Below are 24,213 nucleotides of genomic sequence, written 5' to 3'. Positions count from 1 at the left end.
TAATATCCAGTCTAAACCTGCCCAGTCACAGCTTGAGGCTCTTCTCTCTTCACTAATTGCCTGTGAGAAGAGACCAGGACCATCCTCTTCACGGCATCCTCTCAGGTAGTTGTAGATAGCAATGAGGTCTCCCCTCAGCTTCCTCTTTTTCAAACTGAACAGCTCCAGCTTCTTCAGCTGCTTCAGATTTATTCTCCAGGCCTTCCTCAGCTACATTGCCCTCCTCTGCACTGGCTCCAGCACCTCCACATATCTCTTGTATTAAGGTGCCCAAAATGGGACACAATACAACATACTGCTTGCTAACATTCAGTTGCTTGTGGATTAGAACCCCTAGGTCCCTTTCTGCCAGACAGCCTTCCAGCCACACTTCCCCAAGCCTGTAGCATTGCTTGGGGTTGTTGTGACCCAAGTGCAGGACCTGGCATTTGGCCTTGTTGAAGCTCACCCTGTTGAAGCTCACCTTGTTGAAGCTGACCCATCGATCCAATCTATCCAAGTCCCTCTTGACCAAGAGGAAAAATAAACCTGCCAAAACATCTCAGAGGATCACTTCAAACCATTTTTTCCATTTAGTCAGGACAAATATACTTCCATGATCCAGTCAGACATGTCCTATAGCTAAGGCAAGACCAGGATGCTCCCAGAGCTTCTACAGCAGTGCAAGCCTCATGCACATGCACAAGACATACAAGGTTGTAACCATGCATGGGGGTATGTTCAGCCTGCTTTACTCCCCTCATAGAAACTTAGGGCCATAAAAAAACACAGAGGTCATCCAGTCCATCCCCTTGCCCTGAGGAAGGCTTAACTACAGAGAGGTCATGCCTGACAGATGTTTGTTTAACTTGCTCTCATAATGATGGAAACTCCACAGCCAGATAATCTGTGCCTGGTCTTTAGTGTCCTCATTGCTAGAAATCTTTCCTTCCCAGTGCTCTAAATTCATCCTTGCTGTTGTAAGACAAGAAGTAGTGAAGATCAACAGCAAGAAAATGTACAAAGGGTGGAAAATGTAATACTCAAGGGAGAAAAAGGAAGGGAGAGGAGGGGAGGAAAAAAACCCCTCTACAAGGATCCATATGTTGATCCGTGATAATTCAAAATTTTGCAACTGAAGGCAATGTTGAAGGGTAAAGTTTAGCAGTCCCAGTGCCAGCAGTAAGAATAATAATTAATAGTAATTATGCATCTGGTCAAAGGTCAATGGTATAATAAGGTTACATGATTAGACTGGATAGCAACATAGAGAGGGGATGGGAAAAGTTATGTAAGGGTCTTAATTAATGCCACTTATAATGCTATTAATAATGTATGATTAACTATTTAAATATTAATATCTTTTATTACTTTCTCTTATTTTACCATATTGCATAGAAGGAAAAAAGCATCATCTTTGCCTGTAATAGCTCATATGTAAAAGCCACTAGCAAATTTTCTACCCTGCATTGGAAGACACATAGTTCTTCATGTCCTGATTCAAATACGTATAGATTTCTTTAATTCTATTTGTGTTAATCATGTCTTTCACCTCTTAAGCTAAAAGAACTGGACTTATTATACCTACTACAGTTATTAGGAAGTCTTGTGTATCCTTTCTTGTTTGGCCTCCAATTTATTTAGAAAAGGCAGCTGAATGAACTGATTTGTTCTAGAGTAGCAACGTAGTGTGGAACAACTCCAAAAGATACCAGTTTAAATTGGAAACAGTTAGGAAAAGGGGAAATGAGCTACCACTCTCGAGTTACTACTACTGTAAGTGGAAACAACTTTACAAGTACATTTGGATAATTCATATTATTTTGCCAACACTTTGAAGTTACACTTGAAAATTCATATTATTTTGCCAGGGCTTTGAAGTTACACTTTCCTTCCTCATTTCTTAAGTCAGCAAGGAATGGTTATTAAAGGCATCTGAAAAAAAAGAACACAAAAAACAACCAAAAAACCCAAAACCCAAAAACCCACCCTGTCAAGATATGGCTTTGAAATCTTTGAAAAGATGCCTGTAACATATAATGTGCCATAAGCACGTCTATTAAATCATGACTCTTGTGGTTCTAGCGCAGAAAAAAATTCTTTTTGCATAGCATCAGTAGCTAAACAATAATGGGAAACACTTGGGTTGAAGGTAAAAGTTGGCTAAAGTAAGCTTTTTCCCATCTGCTTGTTATCAGTGGCTGCAGGAGCAAAGCAGGTGACCTATAAAATATACTTCTTTTTTTTTTAAATGACAGGCTTTTGTTTGTGATTGTCACAATGAAGGGTCTCACTTTAACTTTTTAGAGATATTGCCCAGTAGTTCAAAATTAAATATCACCTGTTAGTAAAAACAAACAAACAAACAAACAAAACCCAACAGAACAGTGCTGCCAGAAACTGAAATTATTTTCTCATGTTAGAAAAAAAAGAAAAATGCTAAAATAAATTAAGTCCTCAAAATTTTCCAGCCACTGTGCTAGAAAATACAAAGCAGACTGAAATCAATAGGAACTGATCAATTAACTTTCCCTGTCCCAGGTAAATGAAAAGCAAAGAAAAATGAAATCACTAGGAAAGACAGTGAAGAGAAAAAATTTGGGTGACCAAATATACCCAAGAGGAGGAGAGAGATGGTGCAGCATGCTGCATTTAGTACTGAAAGGCATAAATCAAGGATCTAAAGGTAAAGCTAAAGAAATTCACACCAGAAAAGGTATAGATGCTTAACAGTGAATGCACTTAACCACTTAAGCACAACTGTGATAGGTATGGTGGGATCTCTATCTCTGAGTGTCCTCAGTATGTCTCTGGAAGATAAGAGTTGCCCAGACAGAAGTTGCTAGGCTCCAATTGGGAATGAATGAAATTCCATCACCCCCATTAAAAGTGAGGTCAAGGTGGAAGAGCTAATGGTTTCTCTGATCTCAAAAATCTTTGAAATTATGAAACCATTATATTAGGTTGCTGATCTAATTGTCAGGGTCACTTGGAGTTCTAGGTTTTTTTTATGTAGGCTTTTTAATTTATTAGATTGCTTATGACTTATAGTTGAGATAGATACAATAATTAACCTTTAGTTATTTTTCAAGACAGGATTTCTCTAAAAACAAAGGGGTATTTTTTAAATCATAAGTGTTGGTTGGCATTCAGCAACCACAATGTGAAAAAAAAACCACACTTTTGAAATCCCTTAAAGCCATTCTGTGCACTGCATCTGCTTTTAAATATTTTGTCATCAAGAACATTAGTGAATTGTTAAATCAATTAAATGTTTGTAATTAACAGCAATAAAGAAAAAACAAATTGTGCAATTATAAGTGAATTAAACAATGGAATTATTAATTCTAAAGATTGGCATTCTTCCCAGAGCTCTAAGTTTAGTTTTCCTTGCCTTTTTAAAGCTCAATTTCTTCTCTGCAGTCCATCCAGCAAAATTCATAGTGCTTGTTTTGTCACCCAGGGTTTTGCAGATGCATGAAAACTGCTGTCTTCTTGCAGAGATGTGGTTTCTGGCCTTACCAAGTGAATGAAATGATGCAAAATCTTTTAATGTTCAGGTTCTAGGACAGTTGTCTCGTAACAACAAAAGAAAACCTAAACTAAAACAACTTTAAAAGAAATCTTAGTCAGACTTGACATGAGTTTATATTCATAGATGATCTACTAAACCCTTAGGGTAAACCTGGTTGTGCGTAAGCTTTACTACTGAAATAAAATTAAAACTAATTTACTAAATGAAGACTTAGATCTTGAGTTGAAGTTTTCTCAGTTGCAGGGTTTTAGTCTGTCCCATTAGGCAGCTTTTTAAGCCAAACAACAATCCAAATTACCATCATTTTCATGCCTGTCCAGACCAGTTCACCTTTGAGAATTGATTTGTCAGTGCAAAATGAAGACATGATTGGAATAACAAGATCAAGTAAAGAGTCCACTTGGTTCTGCTCTATAATGTTGCAGCATCTGATTTGTCAATATTCTCCTCTTGTGTTGGCCTGTTGCTCATTAGTACATGTGTAAGGCAAAGTTAGAGAAGACAAACAAGATTGCTTTTACTTGAGAATGAAGAGGCAGCAATGCAAATCAAGAGTGCCCAGGCTGCATGCATGTGCCTCTTCAAGTCTGCCATCAGCCTGGACACCTATCCTCCTTGTTAATAATATTTCCTCAGGGACCAGATTCTATCACCAGTGCTGTTGCACTGGTTCCATATCTTCTTAAGTGAAGGGCCGTGGGCAGCTTTAGGAGCATGATGTTGGCTCCAAGGAGTGGGGATTAGATAGTGGCTGGGAGAAAAAGAGGTCAGCAACATGAACCTGCCAGGCTGTACATGGGTTTAACTGACAAGATCATGTTCCACAGAAGGTGAAAGGAGGTGCTCCTTTGCTTTATTTTGGTATAATCCAGGTATTTATTAATTAAATGCAGCTGCAGAATGTGGGAAGAAACTCATCTGCTTTTTTCCTTTGGCCTGCACCACCAGGCTTTCAGAGCACCTATCATCTCCTTACTGTCTCTCTTGTTTCCTCACTGCCACCTCTTACCCTTCTTTTCTGTTCTGTTCCTCCTGCTCAAATGAAGAAGGGAGAGCTGCAAGAGCTGCATTTCTAGTGTAAAATATTTTTTCATCTTTTATTTTGTAAAATCAGATCTTGCAGTTCTTCATTCTATGGTGGCCAGCAGTGCTGGGGATATGGTGCCTTTCCCTTTTTTCCCTGCATGTCAATTATACTAACGTATGAAGGTTGATGAAATAAAACTAAACCTGCTGACAGACCTGGCCAGGCAGTGGTTTGATGCAATTAAATACTAATTCAGATTCAGATTTGTGATGGTTTACAACCAATGACATCCCAAGGCCGCTCTGTCTTTTAGACATAGCTATGTAGAGATGTCTTTAACAGCAGAAAAGGCATGTGGCTATATGTATTTCTGTGATGAAAGATGTTGTCTTGCTAAAAGCATCTCAGTCTCTCTGGGGGTCTTCTGGAAGACCTCCAGAGACAGTGGTGTTCCACTGCAGCCCACATATTCATCCTGAATCCCAGCCTTTTTTTTTTCTTTAACAATCAGAAAGTTGTGGGTTTAGATTATTATAAAAGGGATGTGGAGCTGAGGCTCCCTGGTGAGATGCCATCACTGTATACCCATCACTGCTTTCCTGCACCATGCAGAACCTTTGTTTCAGACTTTTACAAGACCGAGACCACATTTCTTTACTTACATCCCTAGAGCAATTCTGAGCACAATTAGTTTTACATATGGCTATGCTTATAGAGAATCCAGTTCTCAATTGAACTCATTTGAAAGTACAGAATACAGAATTAACCAGGTTGGAAAAGACAACTCTCTGCACTTTGTTCCCTTTACAACAAGGGAAGAACAGTGATATAAGGAGTTTGTATGCTAGATGTGAACTATTTCTAGTAGGAAGAGATGGATGCTTTTACCTGCAGTGGTACAATGGGAGAATCACACCTTTGAAGTAAAGAGAATCTCTCAGTCATGATGAACTAACACTGGTTTTAATTAGACATTGTCCTATTTAATCTATGAAGTTGGCTTCAATAATCTTAAACATCTTCTCTAATCAAAATTGTTCAATGAATATGATTTTTTTATAAATTCTAAAAATTAGCAGAAATTATTATGGGCACTGTGGCCACACCAGTCTCAACTCCAGCTTAGTATTGAAGAGTTAAATATGTGAAGCAATTGCTAGAAAAAAGTGTTCAGAAAAAAAGTGAGAAACCAAATTATTTTGGTTTTTAAAAACATTTTTCACAAACTTTGAATTGAAGACAGATTTTTTTCACTGAGAAATTTCTACTTTCATGACCCTCCTGAGCTAAATAGAATCTGATAATGCTTAATTAACCACCTCTGCTCACAGATTCACAGATTGCATTGGGTTGGGACAGACTCTCAGAGATCATCTTGTCCAACCCCCTTGCAATGTACAGGGACACCTCCAACTAGATCAGTGTGCCCAGGACCACATGCTCATGCTTAAACCAATTAAATTAAGCTTTTCTATGTGCTTGTGTGTATTTGTGTGCATCTTTTAAAGACCTGAAGACTTTACATTCATTCCCATCTCTCCTCACAAACAAGGATAAGAGACAATATGGACAGCATGTGCCCCCATGGCCAGGAAGGCAAATAATATCCTAGGGTTCATCAGGAAGACTGTGTCCAGCAGATAGAGAGAGGTTCCACTCCCCCTCTACTCTGTCCTAGTGAGACCTCACCTGGAATATTTAATCCAGTTTTGGGCTCCCCAGGTCAGGAGGGACAGGGATCTACTTGAGAGTCCAATGGAGGGCTATGATGATTAAGGGACTGGAGCACTGCCTGATGAGGAAAGGCTGAGACATCTGGGGCTATTAATCTGGAGAAGAGAAGACTGAGAGGGGATCTCATCAATCTTATCAATGTTCTATAAATATCTGAGGGCTGGGTGTCAAGAAGGAGGGGACAGCCTCTTCTCATTTGTGCCCTGTGATAGGACAAGGGGCAATGGATATAAACTACAGAACAGGAAGTTCAACCTCAACACGAGGAGGAACTTCTTTAATGTAAGGGTCACAGAGCACTGAAACAGGCTTCCCATAGAGGTTGTGGAGTCTCCTTCTCTGGAGACTTTCAAGACCCATCTGGACATGTTCCTGTGTGACCTGGACTAGGTTATATTGTTACATAGTCCTGCTCTGGCAGGAAGGTTGGACTTGATGATCTCCCGAGGTTCTTTCCAACCCCTAACATCCTGTGATCTCAGAACCTAAAAACCTCCAAGCAAAATACCTGTCCATGCTCTGATATGCAACTCTACATTGCAGTAGAAACATGCAGCTTTGTGTGGGCTGATCCCATCCTTCAGTCTGGCTCCCTGTACATCAGTATCACAGCAAACAACATGCTGTATATCACTGTGCAGATCCTGAAGAAAGACACCTGCTCAATACCAGTGTTCAATCTCCTGAGTTAAAAAAACACAGCTATTATTGTTTCATAAGTATGGGTTATTAATCTAGCAGGCTGTAATGTTTGAATTTAAAATGATTCTGTCTATCTCAGCATGACTATCGATAGAAAATGCCATCACAAGATATACTGTTGCACAAGCTGTTAAGGAGATTATTTTTGTTTGCATAATAATTACTCTGGCAGAGAAGATGCTCAGCAATCCTTTGGACATACATGTGCTCTCACCTGCTGTTACAGTAACAAAGCTAGTGGAGGGTCTGGAGAACAGGTCATGAGGAGCAGTTGAGGTCACTGGGGTTGTTTAGTGTGGAGAAATAGAGGCTAAGGGGAGAACCTCTCACTCTTAACAACTACCTGAAAGGAGATTCTAGCAAAGTGGGTGTTGGTTTGTCCTCCCTAGTAAGAAGAGATAAAACTAGAGAAAATGGCCTCAAATTGCACAAGGGAAGTTTAGGTTTGATATTAGCAGCAAATTCTTCACTGGAAGAGGCTCCCCCAGGGAGGTAGTTGAATCACCATCCCTGAAGGTGTTTCAAAGACACAGAGATGTGATGCTAAGGGACATGATTTAGCACCAGACTTGTTAGAATCAGGTAATGGTTGGGCTCAATGGTCCTAAAGGTCTTTTCCAACCAAAACAATTCTGATTCTAACAGCCTGCTTGATGTACTTATGCTGAATCTATATAAATTCCTATTTAAGTTGTGTAGCAATGATTCTAAGTAGCAGCTAAAACCAGCTATGTAGTAGTATGAGGTTAACTGAGTATGATGAAGTATAACCAATATGAGAAAATAAAAATAATAAATGCAGTAGACTTCTTTACAGGAACACCAGAAAATGTAAAGTAGCTTGGTATTTCATAATACAGTGAAATGGAAATCATAGAATCATAGAATGGTCTGGGTTGGAAGAGACCTCTGAAGGTCATCTAGTCAACTTCCTGAACAGTAACTAGATCAGGCTGCCCAGAGCCCTGTTAAGCCCCACTTTGAATATCTCCAGGGATCGGGCTCCAACTGCCTCCCCTGGCAACCTGTTCCAGTGTTTCACCACCCTTGTTCCTAACATCCAATCTAAATCTGCTCTTCTCTAGTTTGAAGCTGTTGCCTGTTATCCTATCACTACAGGCCTTTGTAAACAGCCTGTCTCCATCCTTGTAGGCCCTCTTGAGGTACTGGAAGGCTCCCTGGAGCCTCCTCTTCTCCAGGCTGAACAACCCCAGTTCCCTCTGCCTGTCCTTGTAGCAGAGGTACTCTGGCCCTCTCACCATTTTCATGGCTCTCCTCTGGACCTGCTCCATCAGGTCCATGTCCTTCCTAGACTGAAGACTCTAGAGCTGGACACAGTACTCCAGGTGAGGTCTCACCAAAGCAGAGTAAAGTGGTAGAATCAGCGCTGGGATCTGCTGGCAATGCATCTTTTGATACAGCGCAGGATGTGATTTGCCTTCTGTGCTGCAAGCTCACACTGTCTGCTCATGTCCAGTTTCTCATCCATCAGCACCCCCAAACCCTTTTCCACGGGGCTGCTTTCTAACTCCTCATCCCCCAGTCTGTAATGATAGTGAGAACTGTTCTGGCTCAGATGCAGAACCCTGCACTTGCTCTTGTTGAACCTCATGAGGTTCACCTAGGCTCACCTCTCCAGTTTGTCCAGGTCCTCAATCCCACTGAATTTGGATTAAGAGCAGTAATAAGCAGCTTTGTTAAAGATTAAACACAAGTAAAGTGATACAGATAGCAGATACTGAATAAATGAAAATTCAGTATGAGTTCATTATGCTTCCAGAGCAAACCATCAAGTCTTGTCTCTGGGACAGATGTATTTGCTCTCAGTTGTGTGTTGTAGAGCTAATAGCAGAGTTCAACCTATTCCAGAAGAATGTGAAGTCAAGAGAGGCAACCTGAATAGCAGCAGTTTCAAAAAATATTTCCTATTAATGAATTGCATGATTAAATCTTCCTAGTAAACTCAATTTTCCCATTGATAAAAATATTAAACAGTACAGGTCCCAGTGCAGACCCCTGAGGGACACCACTTGTCATAGAATCATAGAATTGTTAGGGTTGGAAGGGACCTCAAGGATCATCTACTTCCAACTCCCCTGTCATGGGAAGGAACACCTCACACTACACCAGATTGCCCAGAGCCACATCCAGCCTGGCCTTAAAAACCTCCAAGGATGAGGCTTCTACCACCTCCTTGGGCAACCTGTTCCAGTGTCTCACCATCCCCATGGGGAAGAACTTCTTCCTAACTTCCAATCTGAATCCACCCATTCCTAAATTTTTCCATTCCCCCTAGTCCTGTCGTTCCCTGACACCCTAAAAAGTCCCTTTCCAGCTTTCTTGTAGGTACCTTTAATATACTGGAAGGCCACAATTAGGTCTCCTTGGAGCCTTCTCTTCTCCAGACAGAACAGCCCCAACTCCTTCAGTCTGTCCTTATAGGAGAGGAGCTCCAGCCCTCTGATCATACTAGTGGCTCTCCTCTGGACATGCTGGAGCATGTCCAGATCCTTCCTGTAACAGAGGCTCCAGAACTGGACACAGTACTCCAGGTGGGGTCTCACCAGAGTGGAGTAGAGGGGGAGAATCACCTCCCTCAACCTGCTGGCTGTGCATCTCTTGTTGCAGCCCAGGATGTGAGATGAAGCCCAGAATGTGATGTCACTGCTCTCCATCTGGACTTCAAGCCATTGAAGACCACGCACTGGATGCGACCACTGAGTGAATTCCTTATCCTTACTGAATCCTTGAAAACTGTTAGTAATACCTTAACTATTTAACAGAAAGAGAACAGCAAATGTTCAGAGGTTAAATATCCACTTATTTTGAGTTTGGACTTATTCTAGAGAAATGCTAAACTAATTGCCTGAAGATTTTAGAGCTTGCAGAATCTTGCATATTTTGACAATTTAATATTAATAAGGTAAATATTATTTCAAAATATATTCCCAAGGGTTTTTTTGCATATGCTTTTTAAAGCTTTTCTCCTGCTTTTGCCCCTTGCACCTATTACACATACATAAATTACAAAGTCTATATTATCAGCAGAGAAATTCAAGGATTGAAAAAGAATAGTGTGAGAGACTAAATCTTGTCTCTCTTGATGTGATTCAACAAAGATAAAATCACCTTTGCTCCTTGCTCAGACAATAGCTGATGTGCATTGGGTACATGCCACTGGATAACGACTCTCTGGAATGTGCATAGACAAGATCATCAGCCACCCTGGAAAGGGAGGATGATGCAAAGGATAAAGATTGCTCACCAGACTGCAGCTGCCCTGGAAATAATGGACAGAGGCCACTGCTATTGATATTCTCTGGAATACACATATTCACCACCCAGACACATCCCTAAAAAACTGTATAAAAGATCTGAGCAACTACTGGCTTGTGAGCAGGAAAAGACTGGGGCAATGCTGCTCTGAAGGAAAATGAAGAGAATACCAGGAGTGAAAAGGACAGACACAGGAGAAAAAGACATCACCATGTAGCCTGGAGGCAGCAGACCAGGAGGAACCCTCTCTCTGTGTGCCAAGTTCTGCCTGCTGCAACTCATGGAGCTGAAGAGGCTGCTCAGAGAAGGGCTTGGACTTGGACTTTGACTTTGGGGTCTCTCCCTCACCTCTGCCAGTGGAGGACAGCACAGCCAACAAGGATGGCCTCTCCTCCACGCCAAAGCTGCAGCAGCCTTCCACCACAGACCCAAATTGTCTTGGGGGGTGAGGGGTGTGGTAATATGATTCCTTTCCTCTTCTCTCTCCCTCTTCTCTCTCTCCTTCTCGTCCATCCACTTTATTTCGTTAATAAATAGCCTTGCTGTTGATATTTTGGCCTCATTTGTGCCTCTAATTTCATAACATGGGAATATTCAAAAGAATTGAGTCTCTTTCCCTCTCTGGACGAAGACAAATAGTTCCACAACATCCTAGTTAAGAAACCTGCTTGGAATTTGTTGCATCCTTCCAGGCAGATGCCAATTAAAAAAAGGGGACGGGGTGGGGGAAGAAAAAAAATAACAATAACAAAAGATTGATTGACAAGTGCTATTGAACAAGGCTTCCTTCAACTATTTTATGAAAAGGACACTGCATTTCATTAAATTCTCTTTTTAAAAGCCATCTCTATTGAAGAGAATGCATTCAGAGGAGTTAACTGTTCCTGTCCGGCAGATCACGTACCAAATTCAGAGTTCACCTTCTCATGGCAGGAGGCCTTTTTCCTACTTGCCCTATCTGCAGCAGGAAGATAAGAGGCAGGTGGAAAGGTCTTGAATCCTTATTATATGCAAAGAGTAAAGGTATTTGTACAGGGCTGGGTGTATTTTTAAGGACCAGCTTAAAATACATAATTGCTTTATCTGCTGATACACTGAGGAATGTGCTATCTAGGCCACACAGGTGTGGGAAAGAAGTCCTCAGAAGACTGCTTTAAAATCTATTTTGCAAACTTCACACTGAGGCTTCTCACTGTGGAAACTTCCTTAACTATTTCTAATGGCATGAAGCTTCAAATCATTCTTATCATCTGAAGGCCAAAGTGCAATGGAAATTGCTTCAGAAATTGCCAGTCAGGCAATTCTTTAGCACAAACACCCTTCACGCCAAGTTTGTGGATTTTTCACTAAATATGGTGACCTGGGACTCATGTAGCAGGCATGGATTTGAAGAGGCAGCAGAAAACTTTTCAAGGAGCATCTCATGCAGCCACAGTAGTTGAAGCCACCAAAACTGGCACAAATCTAGATAGAGAGAGAACAACACAAGTGCAGTTCTCTTGAGAAGGAGGCTGAGGGAAGACCAGTCTGTCTATCTAGATCCAAATTCAGTAAAATCTGACTATCAGAATCCTACTGTTGTGAAGGGTAAAGAGCCTGAAATTGCTATTCTGGCTCAATGCAGCAGAGATAATAGATATTACGGAGCTTTCTTCTCAAACCTCACCTATGAAACACAACACTGTTGATTTCCACCTATAATCCTGCCTTCTTGTAGTACATAAATGATGAGACAGGCAGAAAAATGTTCTTCCTCTGTTTATGCCATGGGTAGGAAAAGTATGAAGGAATAAAGGAATGTAGTAAGAAGGCAAAAATGAATGGGACTGAGTGGAGACAAGAAAGGTGGGAGTAGATTGTAGGAGAATCCAAATGAGTACGTCAGTGTTGTCTGTACAGTCTATCTCTTGGCTGACAGTCTGACTTGGATTGAAAGAAATCACAGTGCAGTGTGAAAAAGAAAAAAATCAAGACTGGAAGAAGCCACTTGGCCTGTATCTTGACCCCACAGGCAGTTTGGATTTGTCTGTGGTGTTCATCTTATTGCCGTTATGAACAACCTGAATTGAGGACGCAGAAGGATTAACCTCCTCCTTAGCAGGGATATTCTGAAGTGGCTGATAACAGTTCACTTTGCCATTCATGCCAAGTGACTTCAATGGCATTGCATATGAAGGAAACTTACAGGGGTGTAAAAGTCTCCAGACAGGAATCTCACCCCAGTTCTTTGCATAGGGATATCTAGCTCAGAACACACGGTGCTAAATCTCCACTGTAAAAGTGATGAGGTAAAGAAAGAAAATTTCAGCTGAAGATAAATATGGGTGTTAGCAAATTCAGCTGACCTATCCTCCCACTGTTTCCAAGAGCTGACAGAGAAAGTGGACTTGTCCTTCCCCCTGGGAAGTAACTAAACAGAAAAACTCCTTGTGCCACTAAGACATGTAGCTATGGAGATGCCTTTGGATAATGACAATGACTTACTTCCCAGATTTATCATTTCTAAAATCACAACAATAATTCATGTTTGACCAGGCCCTTTGGAGATCTGCAGTGAAACCTTCATTTCAAAAACACATCTATTTAGATGAGGTGATTCAAGAACTTGTCCCACTATTTGAAAGTCACGAAGGATGAAGATTAACCATCTTTTTTGTACCTCTTATAACATCTGCTCAAGTGGAAAATGTTTGGCAGGGTATTTTTAACCACTTTACACCTATCATACAATTTATTCTCTCACAGAATGGCAACGTTAGTGACTTCAAACTGGAAGCTACCACTGTGGCAGCCTTGCTAATTCCGTTATACTCAATTTTCAAAGATAGTTTTGTGTTCTAGAAGAGCTTTATGCCTTACTTCACTTAACATAGTTATCCCAACAAGCTTATATCTGAGGAACAAAATTACTGTGTACATCAACAAATACATTTTTTCTTGTCCCACCTCTAAAACAGAATCAGTTTTATTTCCTAGTTTTGTGATAGTCTATGTCTTTCCCAAATCTTTCTATAAACTATCAAGCAGCAGTCCTAGCCATGCACTCCAGAACTGATCTATGTCTGGTGAAACAGACAGTGTACTTCAATATTTGCAACTAAAGGATGGAGCATTAGAAATTGATTTATACAGTGGAGGCCTCAAGGGTCTGAATATGTCACCTATTCCCATCCTGGACACACTTTACGGAAAAGAAGTGTACCATTAAGGATGGAAAAGTTATAATGGAAATATGCAACTACAAAGGAATACATTTGTTCTATTTATCCAAATGCCCTTTATGAATATTTGCTAGATTTCATTGCATATGTGGGCAAGATAGGTTGATATAGCTATCAAACCACTGTAAATCCAGAGTAGATGTAAGATTACCATCTCTCAGCCCTATGGTGTCCACAGTAGGACACATCACTTCCCTTAATTTTCTTCTGCAGAGTGAGATCCAAAAGCAAAATGTGATCATGGTGGCAATAAATTATGTGGATACCTCATGTGAACTAAGGTCATGGTTGGGTGATCATTTCTGATCATCTCTTGTGTTCCTTTCTCATAAAAACAATAGGAGTGAATCCTGACAAGGAGTAAGAAGTGGCTTTGTTTTGTGGTGTGCTAATTTTGCAGTCTGGATACCTTGAAGTAATGTGCTACTAGTGCTCATTTGGCCAACCCTTAAGAAAAGGAACCACAACATTTTCCATGAACAGTGTTTGTACTGGGTTGGGGAAAATATCTTTACACAGACATATTCTGTCTCCTCACTGAAATTCAGCTATTTGAAGAGCTCCAACAGCTTGAGAAGCACAGTTCATGAAAATGATCAATTACTGCTGTTGTTTCTTGTGTCCATCAGCCCCCTACTTGTAGTCAGCAAAACAGATTTCACTTTTGTAGGGTTTTTGAGGACAGGGCACCAGGAAAATAATAACCTTGATTCAGTAGATGACTTACAGGGGTTCCCTGTGTATTTATCATGGAAGCTCAACTAGCCCAGTGTGCAATCAAGATTATTTTTCTTATGAAGTCCAGGCTTGCATGGAATTCTGTTAATTAAATGCACTGTAGAAATGTCAGCCTTTCCCACTCTATACATATAGCATCCTTTGTTGTTCACATAAGGATTTTAAAGTGCTCTGCAGACATCACTTGATGAAATATTACTATTGAATCTCTGTGTGCTATTATCCCAGGAGCACCGACCTTGCTTCCCCAGTGCAGGGATCTGTCTACCAGGCTGATCACACCAATATCCAAGTACCTCAGAGAAGATCCTTATGTGGCAGTATTTGTGCAGGAACTCAAAACTGACCAGATGTACTGATAAGGTCCATTTATTACTCTTGTGCATTTCTGTAAGGTTATAAACCAATTCCTATATCAAATTTAAATCTCCATCCTAGTGCCACATAAGGAGATGCATGGTTCAGATAGCTCAAATTCCCCCCAGTTGTCAGTGTCCCCCATACGGGTAGTGATGGATGCAATTTACTATCAGATAGTAACCATGGGGAACCAAGATGAATAGATCCCCCTTCACTCTTTTCCAGGAGATATGTAGTACTGATTAATGTCTTTGAACTGCTGAATTACTTTGGGAATAACCCTTCAATTTATGTCCTTTGCCTTCATTTGCTAGAACAGTATATTAACACTGTATGTTTTAACCATGGACAATCAGATATTAGAATACTTTCACAGATTTTTTTTTAACCTTGACTGGATCTATTGTATAAAGATATCACACCTCACACACAGCAGGGTACATGCAATATATCTGACAGGTAATGGTCACCCTCAGCACAATATCAATTTTGAATACAATCTTTGCTTGTTCCTGTAGCTATCAAAAATTCTAGATTAAGCCTCTGGGGGGGGTGGAAAAAAGTCAAACCCAAACAAATTATGACATTTGAGTCTTTATTCCTGTTTTTAAGGAAGTCCTGAGACTTAGGAAGACCTTTTTCTTCCAGAAATGAGACCTTTTAATAGTGCCTAATCAAATTCTGGTAAAAAAGGTCCTTTCTGGAGCTATGCAGATATTTAATGATGCCATCAACATCTTTTGCATATGTGTGATTCTGATACAATATCCACCTGTTCACTTTTCTTCCAGAAAAGAAAAGCCTCCAAGCGGTAATCTGAGTGCTCTACTATTGCCTCATCACATATTTTGTTTGTTCTGAAAAAACATCTTGTTTTCTCCCTTTAACACAGTGGAGAGGCCTAGGCCATAGTTTCTTTTATTAAAATATCTCTGGGAATCCCCAAAAGAAAGAGAAAAGAGGCTTGATACAACGGCATTATTGCTATACCAATCTCTATTGAATCAGTCAGCTGCAGTCAGAAATCTAAACAGTGCTTAAAATACATTTGTTTTAATAAAGACACATCAAGAACAATCTGCCTGTCAATGTTATGAGGTATATTTTTCAAGAATTTGCCCAAAGCAGCAGAGAATTCAGTCTGGTCTCATTACTATATAAACATAGTAATCTGAAATAAGTAATTATAGCCTGGACTGAGGGAGGAACACAAGCATATGCTTGTTGTTTGAAATCAAAGGAGAATCAACACACCCATTTCAAAACTAGAAATGTCATAGGACTCTTCACCTTGTCCTTTCATGTCAGGTCATGATAGCTTTTGTTGATTTGTTTCTGTACTTTGAAGAGCAGAGATCCTTGACTTGAAGCTGTAGAAATAAACTTACTTATGTTTCTAAATGTTTACTTATGGCTAATTAAAGCCATGATATATATAGAACTTAAAGAACATTTCAAATTTCTATTTGTTTTCTTTTCTCATTTTTAAAATACTTTGGGATGTGCACTCCTTTGTGAAACTAAGATACAGTATTCTGTGGTGCCTATGTTTAACCCATATCTGGAGCTAAACTTCAGCAGTTTCTCTATCACCTGATGACTCCTCCCCAGTAGAGAAGGGGGATTAGGAAAATGAGAAAAGGCCCATAAGTTGAAATGAAAAACAAAATAGCCACACTAATACCAATGCTGATACAAAGCATATGACGTTATACTCAGCCTAGCAAAGGTTCAGCAGTCATAATATATACAAGAATGCAATCCTCAAGAGCAGAAGAGGGAAATGTGGAGGAGGAGCCCAAGCAAGAAGCTCAAGCAATAAGATCCTCTCCAGTCAACAAACTTCTCTCTTTACACTGAATGTGGTACTAGTGATCTGGGATACACCTGTAGCCAACTCACGAGAGCTGTCCTGGTTGACTCAGAACTGCTAATGGCCTTCAGCCCATGGGTGGCCTGGGATTCTGTCTCAGCAAAACCAGGACATGTGCTTGACATTTATAATTTGTTAAACACAAATAATATTTCATAGGAGATAACACAGCTCTAAAAGACACCTTAAACAAAATCATTAGAAGAGTCAGAAGGAGTAGATCCATATGATACTGTAAAATCAGTCATGGTTATGCTCATTCAGCAAAAGCCTTGGTGGAAGTCAAGATAAAATTGTAGAGTTCATATTTGTTGGATGAGTTTTGGTGGGTATTTGATAAATTGAATATGCTGGTGAAATACAGAGACTGGAGGCTCTGTAGTAGAGAGCAAATTATGCTAATTAGTGTATGAGCTGCCATGAAATCATATTTAGGTGATTTCTTATACTTCAAATGAACTTCCAGAACAGCATGTTGACACTGATAATGTCATTTGTCCAAGCTTCAGGAACCTAGGATCATTTCTCATCTTGATTCAATCACTTTAGTCAAATCTCTTGTTAACAACATATATTTCTATTTTTAAAAAAGGATTTTCCAAGGGATCACTACTTATTAGATTATAAGTGCAAAATGACACTGCAAATATAATTTCATGCTTTTTGCTGTTTTCATTTCTATAAAGAAACATAAGAAACAAATAACAATCTGTTAAAATATCACAGTGAATAGCTTGATTCATCAACTCTACTTAAGTATAAACACACATCAAGAAAATGATGAATATATAAAGCCCACACCCATGATAGATTATAGATTAAGAGGTTTAGGGTTTTTCCTCTCATTTTTGTAAATACATCTAAAAAAAACAATACTAGTGTACTTACATATTTCAGATCCTCATCTGTCTAAGAATAGAAAGCACTCAAGTCATGGGTCAGAACAACTCGGGTGGTCTCTTCTCAACTCCCTTTTTGTGTTCACCATCCAGAAAAATCAGTGCGCCACTGCAATGGTCCAGCCATTCTCACTACAGAAAAGGAGCCAGGTGTTGGGTGTCAGAATAGACTAGATTGCATTTGTGAAGGTTGTTTGCATGGCATCTTTCAAGATTGTCCATGTAGGATTCTTTGTAAGTTCAAAGACCCAGACTCCCCCTATCTGTGACTGAAGTAAAATCCCATAATTATAGAATCATATAGTCTGAGTTGGAATGGACCTTAAAAATCACCTAGTTCCAAACATCCTCCTATGGGCAGGGACATCTTAAACTAAATCATTGTGGCAGTTTAGGCTGGGTGCCTCCTGTTACTGTCACATGAGTTACACATCCGGTGTCCTGAGTGTCCAACCCAATAAGGTGGACATAGGAAACAGCGTATTTCATACCCATAAATCCTGCATCCTATAAATCCATCTGCAAAGTCATTCTCTTCCTTTCTTTCCTCTCTGCTCCCATGGGAGATGCTCTGTCAGGTAGCAATGGGGGAGTATCTCAAGGCATCTTAGGCCTGTCTAGGCCTAATGCCAAGAGGAGAAGGCAGGGGGGCATATTGACCTGGACAGCCTGGGACTAGCCTAGCAGTGGGGGGAAGAAAGTGCCCTGCGGGTTTTGGGTATACCCTCAGGTGGGGAAAAAGGAAGTGTTGGGTGGCTTTTGGGTGTGCTGTAAGGGACTCTGTATTCTTTGGGATTCTTTGCTACTAAGCTTTGTAGTTTCTGTAAAACACTAATTGCTTTTCTATTTAAACTTTCCATCACTTTGCAATCCATTTGTGTGTCATTCTGTTGTCCCTCTTGGGGCAACAGAGGATCTGACTGGCTTCAAACCAGGACAACCAGGTTGCTCAGAGCCCCTTTCAACCTGATGTTGTATGTATGTACATCAGAAGCATGTTCTCCCCAGGCATAGGCCTTTATGTCTGTATTGATGCAGAGAAATGGATGTCTTCATGTCTATAGGACATCCATGCCCAAGGTGTCTTTCTCATGCTTTGATTTCCTCAGGAACTTTGGCAACCAGAACAGAGTTATGGCATGTTCCAGGCTTGTTCCTACCCAAGATATATATACATATATATATGGCATGCTACCATCCATGGGTAGCTTCACAGTTGGGATGTGGTCTCAAAGCCTGGATAATGAGCAATTTTACAACACATGTGAGGTGCTTCAAGCTAAGAATGAAATCAGACCTGTCAACACACATTTAAACCTGGAGAAACCTTCTAACAACAATTGGGACAAACCTTCTAACATCAATTGTTTTTTCTTTTTTTCTAGATTTCATGCTTAATGCTGGTGGTAAGCATACTTGCTTAATTTAAGACAGCACTCAAATGTTGTCATCTTTACAATCTTTTAAAAGAAATCTAAGGAGAGAACCCTCCCCACCTCATTCCCCTATCCCCACCCCACCCCCCCCAAGGTCTGACACCATTCTTCAAGGTAGTTTGGCAATGTCCTGAACAACTTTTTAGCAGCTCAGCATTTAATGGGGACTTGAACACAACTCTTAGTTTTGTAGATACTTAAATATATATAAGTTTAAGTTTACTGTGAAACATGTTTGGGTAGTGTCACTCAGTTGGTGATGACATTCATCGGTGTAATATGTGGCACAGCAGTGAAAATGAGCCAGCATACAATCTTACTAAAGGCCAATAGCTTCTGATAGGTCACAATCATCATTCCCCTCAGTGTTGTAAAAAATAACTTGAAAGATTGTGACTGCTGATGTAAGAAACAGCCCAGCTCAGATGTCCACACAAAACTGCCCAGTGTCACTAGAAATGCCCTAGAATGTCACTAGAAATGTCCTAGAAATGTCCTGACTGTCCCTCAGAAGTCATCCAGAGAGAAATGGGTTTCCTGCAGACCCTGCATCTTCTCTGCCAATCTCTTAAATAAGTCTGGGCATCTCAAATGTCTCCAGGCACCTCAAACATATCAAAGTTTATTATAAAACTAAATCTCAATTTATACATTGACAACAGGGCTCTGAAATCCACGCCTCACCATAGCTGCTCCCCTTATACGGTGCCAGCTCACCACCCAAAAATACTGCTTCAAGGAAAGGGTTGTATTCACAGAAGTCAGCACTTCCATGTTGTTCCCCATTTATGCACATGCATGCATGCTATATTAGAGCTCACTGGTTTTTTTGTTCCTTAATTAATATTCTTACTTCTTGGTAAAATATAAAGCAATGGCAATTCCAAAAAGCCATTATGTTTTGATTGCTAGGAGCTGACATAAATGGGTTTCAGTGGAGATAATGCTGTAAATGTTGATCATATTACAAGCTGGCCCACCTACTGTCATGTCAGGAAGCAGGGGTTTAAATACAAATCTCCTATTTTTAACAGAGTTAATATTAGAACTGAAGGAGGAGACATTCAACTGGGGTAAATAGTAGCTTTGCTGATGTAAGTGGCACTATGCTGATTTATAATAGCCAAGGAATTGTCAGAAACAGTATATCTTCTCTCCACCAACAGTTCTATTAATATATTTATAATATTAATTCAATAAAGAAAAGAAAAATCACAAGACAAAGAAAAACTGAGATTATTCAAAGGTAACTGGTGGGCCCTGACAAACTTCTGTGAGTAACAAAAACCCTCCCATAACCAAGGTATTAAAATAAGAGAGTTTTACATATTCCTATAATTCATTTGTTTTCTTCTTCAAGCAGCAGTTCCTGGATTACTGTAAGTAAGATTATCATTAAAAATAAGAGGAGAACTGTCAGGTTTCTTACTAAATTGGAAATAGGTGTTCCATATTTGGAAGAAAAATAAAAAGCACAAAAATGCTGTAATGTTTCAAATTCACAGCTCTAAGTATTTTAATTTATCTTGAGATATTAAATATTTTAAAGCTGGATATTAATTTGGGGTGCCTACTCCACGATGCTTGGACTTTATAATACTATAAACAAGATTACAAAAATCTAATAATTTTAACACAAGAGGAACCTTTACTTCTCAAAAAACCCAACTAAAGGAGCCAAAGTTGAGTTTTGTTTTTAAATTACTTTGTCTTTAGATGAGGTGATTAAAAACTCCATCATGAAACATAACACAGAGCAAAGCATATGAGGGCTGAGTCTGGGGGGCTTTAGGGAGATTAAGGGCTGCAGAGTTGCTCACTTTTTGTTACATTAACCCACCCAGGAAAGCAATTCCCTCCACATCCCCCATGCCCAGTCCCCATAAGCAGAGACATATGGCAGTTCTGTGATACAGGGAGTATATTGTGGTAGTTTTATTTGTACTAGTACTGCTTCATAGCCAGTGTAAGTCTTCTCTGCTCAGCTGTGAATTGATCCCATTGACTCTTGGCAAAGGGAAAATAGCCATCAGATTAATGCTGCCCTTGAAGTCAGATGCCTGCTCTGAATTGCCTTCCAGAAGTACCCCTCTCCACTGACCCCAGGGAGATTTGCTGATTAAATTTAGGCTAGAGCTAACTTTTGTGCCTCTGCTGATTCAGTGGGATTGATTTGTAATGGTGCACTTTGGTCTTTGTGAAACACTGGTACCTAATTCTCAGATGTGTGTATATTGATAGAGCATCATCAGAAGTAGCAATGAGAATGGTGCAAGATGTACATGGCCATCATTGCCTTCTCATCTTGTGGAATGTCAAGATGAGCAGAGCCCTTGCCTCCCTCTTCCATCTGTTATCTAACTGAGGGCATAGCCATTAAAATGGCTCCATGGAGGCCTCATAGCTATATTTTAATATCTGCCAGAAGGCTGGGGAAGGACTGTTTAAAAATGCATGTAGTGATAGGACAAGAGGCAATGGTTTTAAACTGGAGCAGAACAGATTTAGTTAGACATAAGGAAGAAATTCTTTTCAATGAGAGTGGTGAAATTCTAGAGCAGGTTGCCCAGGTATGTGGTTGAGGCTCTGTCCCTGGAGACATTCAAGACCAGACTTGATGTGACCCTGGGCAGCCTGATCTACTGTTGCTGCTCATTGCAGAGGAGTTGAACAAGATGACCTTTGAGGGTCCCTTCCAACACAAGGCAATCTGTGATTCTGTAAAAATAAATCAAAGCCCAGATCCCAGAGTTCCCACATTAAATTGAAATGAAATTGTTATTTAACAGGGAATCATAAAATCATAGAATCATTTTGATTGGAAGAAACATTTAAGATCATCAAGTCCAACTGTTAACGCTTCCAATTCACTACTAAACCAGCACCACATCTACATGACTTTTAAATATCTCCAGAAATGGTGACTTCATCATTTCCCTGGGTAGCCTGTTCCAGGGTTTAACAATTCTTTCAGAGAGAATTTTTTCCTAATATCCAGCCTAAACCTCCTTTGACTCAACTGAATGTCATTTCCTTTTGTTCTATCACTTGTTACCTGGGAGAAGAAACCAGCTCCCATTTCACTACAGCCTCCTCTTGTAGAGAGGGAGAAAACATCTCTCCTCAGCCTTCTTTTCTCCAGGCTAAACAAGCCCAGTTTCCTCAGCTGCTCCTCATAAGAACTTCCTTGAATGGTGAGATAGCACACATTTTGCAAGGCTCTTGCAAAAGGGGTTTTCAGCTCAGATTCCAGGTTAAAGTACAAAAGGCATTGGCTGTGTGGCACAACATCGCACCCCCACACAAATATATTTTCTGCTTTCCTTCTCAGATTTCTCTTCTCAAGCCACTAGCTTCTCTTCTGATTTTGAAATTGTGAGGAATTTTATTCTGTGGCTTGTATTTCCTCCAAAACTGAGCTGCAGGACCTCAGTTCCTCCCTAGAAATTATGTCTCCTTGAGTCATTATTCCCTCCTGGCCTCAGACAACTTCCTGAGATTTCAGAACTGAAAACATGAGTTTCAAATCAGCTATTAACCCAGGAAGGCCAAACAAGCCTGGATCCATCAGTGTTCCTGAGATGCTTTTTCCTTTTCTCCCCTCCCTGAATTCTGGTCGAAACAGAACTAAAAAGATTATTCTTAAGACAAGTTTTGGTTCGTTTTACAGAGCTAATAATCAGTTGATTAGTGTTTTCTTTTCACCTCCAGTTTTCTGCTACAATTACCATTTATCAAGTCCATCTTTCTTGAAGAATTCTGATAACCTGTAAGAGATGAAATGTTAGCTATCAAACCCCTTGGGTATATCCACAAATGATTATGTAAGGCTGGAGGCTCAGTGCCAGCTAAACAGATGACAGATCCATTTATCATTAGTAGGAACAGGCACATTAACTGTCTACAATACCAGTATCATCCTCTAGCATTAACAAAACTCTTCTTGATCCTGAATGTACCACTAGAGCATCCTTTATTAAATAAGATGAATAACACTGAGGCCAAGGGTCACCCTGCTTCAGCTGAGAAAGCTCAATTATTTATGGATACTTCCCTCACTAAGGCACCAATAGGTTACCAAGCCTTGTAAAGAGAGGTTTTGGTCTACAGAGTAAAGCTTATTATTCTACACATACAGAGCTTCTGCATCAGAGAATCAGCAACAGAGAAATGAAAACACTTGAGTTCTGTAAATCTTCTGGACTGGAGGAGGGTGGCTGAATACTGGAACAGTCTGCCCAGAGAGACTGTGGAATTACAAAACTAGGGGGGTGGCTGTGCAGCCATTGAACGAGATCTGGACGGGCTGAGAGCTGGGTGCCGGCAAACCTCATGAAGTTCAATAAGGACAACTGCAGGGTCTTGCATCCTGGGAAGAATAACAACAGGCATCAGTACAGGTTAGGGGCTACCCTGGTGGAAAGCAGCTCCATGGAGAAAGCCCTTAGAGTCCTGGTGGACAGCAAGTTCTCCATGGGACAGCAATGTGCCCTTGTGGCAAAGAGAGACAATGGTATCCTGGGGTGCATCAAGAGAAGTGTGTTCAGCAAGTCTAGGGATGTTCTTCTCCCCCTCTCTCTTCTCTAATGAGACCACACCTGGAATACTGTACCTGATTTTGGGCTCCTCAGTTCAAGAGAGACAGGGACCTGCTGGAGAGAGTCCAATGGAGAGAGGCTGAGATCCCTGGGGCTGTTTAGTCTTGAGAAGACTGAGAGGGGATCTCATCAATGTGTATAAATATCTGACGGGGCCAAGCACTTTTCAGTGGTGCACAGTAATAAGACAAGGAACAATGGATACAAACTTGAATATAGAAGATTTCACCTCAACACATGGAGAAACTTCTTTACAGTGAGGGTGATGGAGCACTGGAACGGGCTGTCCAGAGAGGTTGTGGAGTCTCCTTCTCTGGAGACTTTCAAAACGCATCTGCATGCATTCCTTTGTGGACTACCCTAGATGATCCTGTTTTTGTCAGGGGGGGTTGGACTTGATGATCTCTGGAGGTCCCTCCCAACCTCTAATGTTCTATGATTCTATGATTCCATCCTTGGGAATATTTAAAACCTGACTGGAAAAAACTCTGAGCTATTGTAGGCTGTCCCTGCTTTGAGCAGTGTTGGTTGGACTAGATGAGTTCCAATGTCCCTTTCACCCTCTGTGATATTCTCTTGTTCTGAATCCAGAAGACACACAAGCATATTCCCAGATTTCTGTCCCTGGCTTTTCCATGTGCTCCTACAAAAGCGTTGATGCAAAGTACTTGTAACTGGCCACTGCTGCCTGCTGACTCCCCATGGCAAGAGTAATCTCATTTTGAGAGACTTTGATGCAAATTTTCATGTGTACTCAGTAACTGGGCACGTGAAAGAGGAACCAGTGGCCATTACTTCATATTGTACCTGTAGCATTCCCTGCAGTTAAAGGAGC

At 40.4% G+C, this 24,213-nt stretch overlaps 1 protein-coding gene across 1 annotated transcript in view; it reads right to left on the bottom strand.

Annotated features, from left to right (window-relative positions):
• TENM4 (teneurin transmembrane protein 4) overlaps positions 1 to 24,213 on the bottom strand; it is a 901,855-nt gene that overhangs the window by 594,794 nt on the left and 282,848 nt on the right. Inside the window, exon 3 of the mRNA XM_054164697.1 lies at positions 17,334 to 17,476. The gene's annotated coding sequence lies outside the window, so the exon portion shown is untranslated. The remainder of the gene's footprint in view (positions 1 to 17,333; positions 17,477 to 24,213) is intronic.

This window comes from Dryobates pubescens, chromosome 10 (assembly GCF_014839835.1).
Source record: "Dryobates pubescens isolate bDryPub1 chromosome 10, bDryPub1.pri, whole genome shotgun sequence".
Classification (NCBI taxonomy): Eukaryota; Metazoa; Chordata; class Aves; order Piciformes; family Picidae; genus Dryobates; species Dryobates pubescens.
Note: the sequence above shows the minus strand (reverse complement) of the source record. Positions and strands in the feature narration are given on the sequence as shown.